The 9,078-nt window shown below is 29.5% G+C and overlaps 1 long non-coding RNA gene across 1 annotated transcript; it reads right to left on the bottom strand.

The window, feature by feature from the left end:
- Positions 1-1,752: 1,752 nt before the first annotated feature.
- LOC146999241 (uncharacterized) lies at positions 1,753-6,004 on the bottom strand. The gene is made up of 3 exons (XR_015042140.1): positions 5,554-6,004; positions 3,931-3,968; positions 1,753-2,270 (listed from the first exon to the last, which is right to left on the bottom strand). It is a non-coding gene; the product is annotated as an uncharacterized LOC146999241 (long non-coding RNA).
- Positions 6,005-9,078: the final 3,074 nt, after the last annotated feature.

Genomic DNA, 9,078 nt, shown 5'->3' with positions numbered 1-9,078 from the left:
TATGCTATAGGACAATGGCCAGGCAATACTCATGATGCATTTATATGGAGTGGACTGAAACAAAATCTAGATAGTATTTTGTCGCATCGTGCATATCTTTGGGAGATAGTGGATTATATTCCCATTTTATCACGGGAATATCTCTATAATGAGAAGCACAGAAAAGTTCGTGCAGCTATAGAGATCAAATCAAGATTTAGGGTACTGCACGATACTGGTGGAACACTATTGTATTCACAAAGCAAAATATGTAAAATGGTCATATCTGGTGGCCATTTTACATAATATATGCTTAAGGTATTGTGTTGAAAATCCTGAGATTGATGTGTTTGAAGATGATGAGTTGGTACCTTCAGAAAGTTTTCAGTCAGTGCATGTTGAAATTGCATTGCACAATAAATTATCTTTAAATTTTGAAACTCGATAATAAAAACCCAAAGTGGGCAACAGTGAACCTCTGGCAAAGGTGAAACCCCCTTCATGGATAATAAAGAATATATTATGAAAAAAATTATTTTCATAATATATTCTTGGGGACCCACAAGCCATGGTTTATATTTAAACCTGTAACTAAATGCACAACCCTAAATGATTTTAATTGATAATAATAATCCTAAATAATTTTATTAGTCCTGGTTTCAAATGCATACTGACAACCTTTATCATTATTGTTCTTCCCTCTGAATTTCTTGTTTCCATCATTTATGTTTTAAAAACTCTTGACTACCAGAAATAACTTAATAGGCTCGATATATATATATATTTTAGTGTTGGTATGCCAGTCATGATTTACAATAGTAAGTCACTATAAATTAGCATTGCACTTAATTTATCTTAAACTTAGCAATAAGATTTACTGCACCGAAATTCAGTTTCTTCCAAAAAGTCAAATGTTTCCCTTTCATCCCCTTCCGTGGGACAAGACAGAAAATTTCCATGTGACAATACACATTTAATAGCATAAGAACTTCATGCTTATTTATTATAGTATAAATTAAAACTGACATATTCTGTCAAAGATATTTAAATGTATTTCCTAAAAACAATTATTTCACTCTATACTGTTTATGTATTATGTTTACTCTATACTGTTTATGTCTTCTTGGGGGTGGGCAAAACAAATATTGGACAGTTCAATTTTCCTCCACCATTCCTGTGAGCGTATTCTTCGATTAAGCAGGGTTTTGCTCCAATTCCTGATTAGCATAATATGTAAAGAATAAACAGCCTATGATTTATGCCTCCATATACTCTTGTACTCTTGTATTATTTAAAGAACATACATTTTTCTTTTAATTCTAGATTTTAAAACATTAAAGTAAGGGAAAGATTATTTACTGAATTTAGATTTATATCATCATTATGCATTCACTATAATAACTTACTGCATACTTACCTCAGTGGGTTTGCCATTAAAAGAAATACATTTAAGTAAAATCATGAGTGTATAATAAATTGTTTTTCAGCCAAAAAAAGAGAAGGGGGAAAATAAATACAGTTTGATTCACTTAATTTTTAGTAGGCAACTCAACATTGTTATTGTAAACTAGACATTAGCCATACTTTAACAGTTGTCATCTCTGTATTTTTAGAACTTCGAAATTAGAATGTCAATTTTATCTGCCATTGTTATGCAGCTGTAGGATATCGAATGTTATTTCTTCAATGATAAAAAGAAATGAAATTTTTAATACCACATCTCATTAATATAACTTATTAACATAATTGAAAAACAATTTAATTCATTTCGTGTTATATCTGAAAATTAAAATTTGTAATACATTGACTAAAGATTCTTACAGGTCTTATTCCCATTTTCCTCCAGGAAAAAGATAATTGCTGTGTAAAATGCATAAATATTTTCACGAGACTTATAATAGTGGTATTAGAATTATTATAATGTTTATGTCATATAATGGATCTGTGAATTTCTTTTAAATAATTTTTATAATCACAAAATTTTATAAAATTAAGAAAGTAGTAAATTTTACAATTAAAATATGAATCCCACACTTCAGAAATACATACAAGAATGAAAACACGGTAATATTTGAAATGCATGATTTATTTTTTTAATAAATGAATAATTAGATTTTGATTTTCTATGACAGCAGACTGATTTGCAACTGATTGCTTATACAAGTCACATATTTCACACAGTACATTAATATATTCTTCTGCGTTTCAATTATTCCCTTTTCTGCAGCTGTAATATCATCTCTCTTCCTTTTTTCTCTTCGGTCTCCTGCTTCGAATAGTTGAGCTTCTATCTGAGGGAAAATTTTAAAATATTCATTCAAATTCAAATGTTCTTAATTTTTATATTTCATAATGTAAAACACTTTTTATAATTAATTAAACAATGAAACTTCTCTAAAAGGAACAATTCATAATATTGATTTCTTTAACTTTCAATTTTTTTCCCTTTATAATTTTTAAGACTGTTTATAGATCAAGAGGATTTAATGATTATTATTTTAAATTCTTAAAATCTTGTTGTTAATAAAAGACATACTCTGTATATAATGTTCGCAATAAAGAATTGAAATAACTCTTTTGTATGAGAAATATTAATTTACATCTATTATAATTAATTTATACCAGCGGTTCTCAGCCGGTGGTATGCAAAGAAACAAAATATTTTTAATTACAAAATTCAAAAATCTCATAAAGAAAAGAATAGTTAATAGAAATTTCCTTTGATCGAAATTGACTTGAAGATTTGGAAAATGACACACTTGTTAACTTTTGGCTGAACCGAAAAAAAAAATTTAAAGGCATTTCAAATAAAGCTATCAAATTTGTATTGTCTTTTCGCACAACCTGTTTGTGTGAAAAATGATTTTTTCCATGTTAAATTTGAAATATAAATTCTCATCAAAATAAAAAGTGGATCCTAATTTACCATTAAATGAAATAAGAGCAGACATAAAGACATTAAATATTAAAGTATTATAACTGAAATTTTGATAATCAAGTGAATAATTAATTTAATTAAATTTAATTTTGATAATTAAGTAATCATCAGTTTTTAATCTAATAGTTTTTTATGTGTACATATTTAATACAAAGAGTGTGCAAATGGCAATATATATATATATATATGTTTTTAATATTTCTATTGAGGAATTGAAAAATAATCATTGTAAAATTAGTGGTAGTATTAATGTTTTTCAGTTTTTGCTTAGATGGTACACTACAGTCAAAAGGTTGAAAACCGCTGATTTATACCATTAAAGTTTTTCTGTTGGGAGGAAAAGGAAAAGAAGAATCCAGAAAACATTAGATTTTATGTAATAGATACAAACTTGTCATTCCTAAATGCCATTGCAGATTTCCTCGTGATAAAGGTGTGGAATTTTCTAATGTAAAAAAGCATAAAATAAGCACAATTTACTCAACAATCTTGACTGAAATATACATGCTTTCAGAGATAGCATAAAGCAAGAAAAGTTTACTCAACAATCTTGATTGAAATATACATGCTTTCAGAAATAATATACAAAGCATACTGCATAATCAAAGTTATGAGTTTATATACTATGAGATACTATACATGTTTATAATATACCACGTTCCTGTACACCTAACACCTCGTCCACAATTTTCTATACAATTCATTGAAGATAGTTCCTGAAACATAACTGACCTAAGAGAAACATGCATACTTCTAATTTATGCATAATAATTTGACAAACATTGATTTCAGGTAAAGAGCTACATGTATTATATCAAAGAAAGAATGAATAAGTGTAATTTGCCTTTATCCTACAAATACTTAAAAACATTTACGTTAAAAAAAATGAATTATACATAATGGTAGCAAATTTTTAATGAAAAACAAAACAAGAGTTGAAAACTTAATGCAGTTTTGTCAATATTTTACTTTCTTAAAATTTATATAAACGTATAGAAACTTGAAATACATACCGCATTTGGCTGGAAAACTTGTGGCATTGTGTTGCATTCTAGGGAAAGGAAAAAAGTATACAATGAAGCAATCATAAGAATAAAAGATATTTGCATATTATTGAAACCACCTTAATAAAAGTTACCAAATTTTCAAAAATGTGCCAAACTCTGGCAATGATTATGTATCAAAATTTTTCAGGTAACATGCTCATAACAATTTTTCATTCAAACAATGTCACCATTTTCATATGTGTTTCTTATGTTGTATTTCAAGTTCCAATGGATTTTAGATACGAATAGTTGTTTTAGATTAATTTCAGATTTAAAATACTGCTTGTGGAGCTTACCATCAAAAGACAAAGCTGTGTTAAAAGTTCTGCAGGAATAGAACATTTTAGTACAAAAATTTCTAATGGAAACAACTATGAGATGAATTTGGTACATAGACAAGGCAGGCAGTATCAAGTTTATGTAATTCTCTGATTTTTTTTTAAGTGAAAACAGATCACTTGGCACAAGTGCTAAAAAATTAGACAAAAAATTTGTGGAAAATGTATTTTTTTTTAAACTATCATATAATTTTTATTTAATAATTCAAATTAGTATTTTAAAATTTGTTAAATGTTTTTTCCTTTGATATGTTGATAACATTTTGCCAACTTAGATAAATATTGATAGTTTGGTTATGCTAAAAGCAAGCTGCAAAAACAACGTACTTCTCCTGATAAGTATTTTTCTCTTTTCATTTATAAAGACTACCAAACTGATCCAGGTGTTTGTGTTAATACATAAGTACCAAAAAATATTGAAGAATGCACAATGAAAGATGGCAACCAGTATGGTAAAAGATATAATTAATATATGGAATGAAAGAAATCTTATTAAAAGACGACTTTCATTATCAGCAGAGAAGCATGACACTGTTACAGTAAAGCTTTTGTTTCTGCACTTGTAGCTTTTAATAGCCAAAAATTGTTTTTTGAAATTTTATGAAATAAATAAATCTGAACATAACTGATATCAAATGAGAATGGGTCCAAACTTTCACTTAAGAAGCAGAAAGTGTACTGTAAATGCACAATATAATGAGCAGAACACAAAGCATAATTTATAAATTAACCTTTACTCTGAATGTATATATTACATTAATATCACATTAGAATTATCAGGGTTTCATATAATTTTTTATTTATTGTATTACATTGAAATACCTTTAATTTCATTTTTATATTTTCCCAACGATGTACAATATAAATCTAGTACAATATAAACTTAGTATTCATGTTATACATTGAAAAAATGAAGAAAACACTCATGCAGCCAGCTTTTTCACCTGGATTTAAAGAGAGACTGGGATAGTGGTGTTCAGCAGGCTTATCTGCTTCTAGATAGATGGGCTTATTAATTACTATATAATTCAAGAACTAGTTAATTTTCATATGGTAAACATGCCTACTGTCACTGAAGAATCATGCATCTGTATTAAACAATAAAAATATAATACAAATTTGAATTTTAAATTAAACTTACTATTAGAAGAATTAAAACCAAATGCTGTAATTTGAAAATGGGAAAAAAATGTGGTTTATATTTGAAAAAGCAAGGATTTTTGTCTGAAAGTAAAATATATTTTACACACACCTGTTGCTCTAGATTACTTTGGAGGGAATTTTCTATAGGATAAAGTTGTACACATTAAATACATGTTGTACACATTAAAAGAAATATACATGTCTGTATATTAATATACATGTCATATTAATATACATGTTAATATACATGTCTTTCGTTTTCAGGACTGGAACAATTTGTTACACCACACTACAACGCAGTAAACACTTGACCATAAGCTCAGAGAAATTATGGGAACTGATGTTTTTTGTTTACATCGACACGCAGTCTCATTGGATATTGATGTAGTTTATCGGACAAGCTCTCCTGGCACGAGAGCAAACCAGCTCCCCATTGCAATTTTGACGTCATCAGTTACCAGAGCGGTAAAGCGTTGCACTTGAATTCGACTTTAGCAGACGATAGCAGGAACGCCTCTTGCGAGCTAACATTTGCAATTTATCAGAGCGTTGCACTTGAATTCGCCCCTTATTTATATGGGTTTTCATCCGCAGAGAACAACCGGATTCCCTGCGGAAGTGCTTCCGAAAATAATGTTTAAATATTACTCTAACTATATTTGAAAGCAATGCTATAACAGTGCCCTTATGACTCATGACCCGAAGAGCTTTGGTTTTAAATGTCTCGTAAAAACTTTCAATTACTTCTGCAAAATTCATACCCACGTAAAAATTACTATACCGAAGTCAATTGATTATACAGCAAAACGTTCCTAAAACAATCAACTCCACAATTCGAGATAATGTCAGTTTCCTGTAGCCTGACAAAACTATGAATGATTTTTAAGTCCTGTTATTTAATTATTGTCTTGACAAATGTGCCATTATCAGAGGTGGTCATTTAAGAAAATAACCACTATACGAGGTTTCAACTTAATGTAATTTTTTTCAAATAAATAATTCACTTTTTATACTCCCAAGACTAGTACATTTAATATTACATAAATCTTATTCACAAATCTATTTCTATTTCAAAAGCAATTTATGAAAAACACATTCGAAATTTTCTTCATCAAACTAATAATAATGAAAATTAAAGTATGCATAAAAATGATTATATGTGTTTTAACAAAATAGCACACAATATTTAATGTAAAAATGTGGTTCTAGTCTCATACTTGTAAAGAAAAATAGACCAAAAAGGAAAAACAATGTAAGCTACTATGATCATCTAAATTTTCACATAATTTTAGTAGTGGAAAAAAGATTCCTTAAGCTTGTATGTCTTGTCTACTCCATTCAATAAGTAATAAACACATTAAATACTTCAATGTTTATTTCATTAATAAAACTTACATTTTTTGCTCGCGAAATATAATTAGTACATTTTTTAAAACATCAAAAAACAGTCTTTTTGTTTGGCCACATCACATTAGTCGAAAAATTCAAAATTGAATCATGCAAGATCATTTTTAAGTAAGGTATGCTCAAATTTATTAGTACATAATATTCAAATGATAAAGCATCTACATGAACAAGCTTTAAAAAAGTTTTCTAAACTGTAATCAAAAAAATAAATTTTCCAAAATACAGTTTCAGTAGAATGCAAAAACTACATTTCTGCATCTGCACACTGAAACAAATTATCACTTTTCAGTCTTTAAGCACATTGTTTTTCAGGATAAAAGTAAAGATGGAAAATCAATTTCACGCTCAGAAACTCCATTTCACAACTAGTCAGTTATCAGCAACGTTCTCTCAAACATTAGACACGATTACACGTGCATGGCTTTAGTGGTATATTCATAGTCAGTGCTGGTATTTTATTATTTATTACTAATTTCTAAACAGTAAAACATAGTAAAATTTGTAATACAGTAAATCCTAGTAAATAATATACTGCATTACTACAACTACGAAGAAAATAACACCACCATCACACAACAATAACTAGAGCGGCGCCATATTGCTTGTTTGAGAAACTTCTGAGAGTGGGGGAGGGAGGGGGAATTTTTTTTCTCACGTCAGCGTTAACAGGGAGAAAAGTTTTGCGATTATGAATGAACTTGTTCGCGTTAAAGAGATGTTGGTTGATATCGGTGTTTATTTGTAATATCAGAAATGTAAGGGCTTATGTGTGTGTATTCAGAGAACCAACTCGTAGCAAAAACCACCTCCCTATGACGACTGCCTCTGAAAGAAACCAGTATTTCTGAAAACATAAGTATACTTTGGTATTGAATATTCCCTCTGTAAAGCGACCATTCACAAAGAAAATTCTGCAAGTGTGTCTGGTCGCCTTAGAGAGATTCATTCCGTAGATGCAATCTCCCTAAGACGACCACCTCTAAAAGATAAACGTATCTCTGAGAACGTGAGTATCTTTTGGTATTGAGCATCACCTCTCTAAGGCGACCACTTACAAAGATGAATTTTTATTTGCGGCTGGTCGCCTTGGAGAGACCTCGTTGTGTGTGGTGTATATGATTACTGTTATTGTTTCCGAAAAAAAATTAAATCAAATAAATAAGCATATTTAGTAAAAACCTTCTCTAAAACGACCACCTGCGTTTCCAGGTTACTCTGGTGGTCTTAAAGAGATCATATTTTCATTCTGTTAATTTTATTGTTTACAAGAAGTATATTAACGTCAGATAAAAAAATAGCACAAACCCATATAAACCAACAGAAGATTTATTACTATATTGATACCAGTAAGAAAACCAGTAAAAGTCAATATAAACCTATACAAACCAGTACAAAGTTCTGCCATTGAATGTTGGTTGTATGGGTGTCAATTGATACCAGTAAGAAAAACCCACAGAGATCAATAGAAACCAGTAAAAGTCAATAGAGACCATCAAAAATTCTATAGGTACCTGTAGAAAGTTTTACTGGTTTCTATGGGTCATTTTGAAACCAGTAAAAAAATCCCACAGAGACCAACAGAAACCAGTAAAAGTCAATAGAAACCCATAAGATCTTATGGGTACCCATAAAAAGTTTTACTGGTTTCTACGGGGCATTTTTAGTAGGGGCATCAACAAAGTTGAGAAGGCGAAGCTGTGTGACGACCATAAACGGGCGGGAATAAGCATGGTCCGTATAAAAGATAGACTAACACATTGGGCGGGGCGTGCGTCACCGACATGTCGGCAAGAAAGAGTAGGGACGATCTGGTTTCCTTTAACACTGAAACCTACGGAGTTTGTATCACATAACTGTTTTTAATTATTAAATGTGATACGTTGTATAGTGATGAGATTATGAAACTCACAGTTTTTTTCAAATAGGATTTAATACATCTTATTAAAGCACTTTTTACTGCATTTCGCCCAATTTTTTCAGGCGTAATTCTTCCAAAAGCATCTTTACTTTTGTAAAACTCTAAGCACACAATTTATGGACTTAATTTTGCTTAAAAATAAAGTAAAATTAAATAAGATTGATAGCACGTGATGCTTTGAAATAAATAAGGTAAAATTAAACAAGATCTGATATTTTTTTTTAATTTAATGAACATTTTCAGGCAGTGATTTTCAAAACAATAATAATATTACGAAACGATCATATTTATTTGATTATACACTGACTA

The sequence above is a fragment of the Stegodyphus dumicola genome, chromosome 1 (assembly GCF_044657685.1).
Source record: "Stegodyphus dumicola isolate Sdum_Otavi_A_Nest chromosome 1, ASM4465768v1".
Taxonomy (NCBI): Eukaryota; Metazoa; Arthropoda; class Arachnida; order Araneae; family Eresidae; genus Stegodyphus; species Stegodyphus dumicola.
The sequence above is the reverse complement of the archived record's forward strand: the minus strand, read 5'-3'. Positions and strand labels throughout refer to the sequence as shown.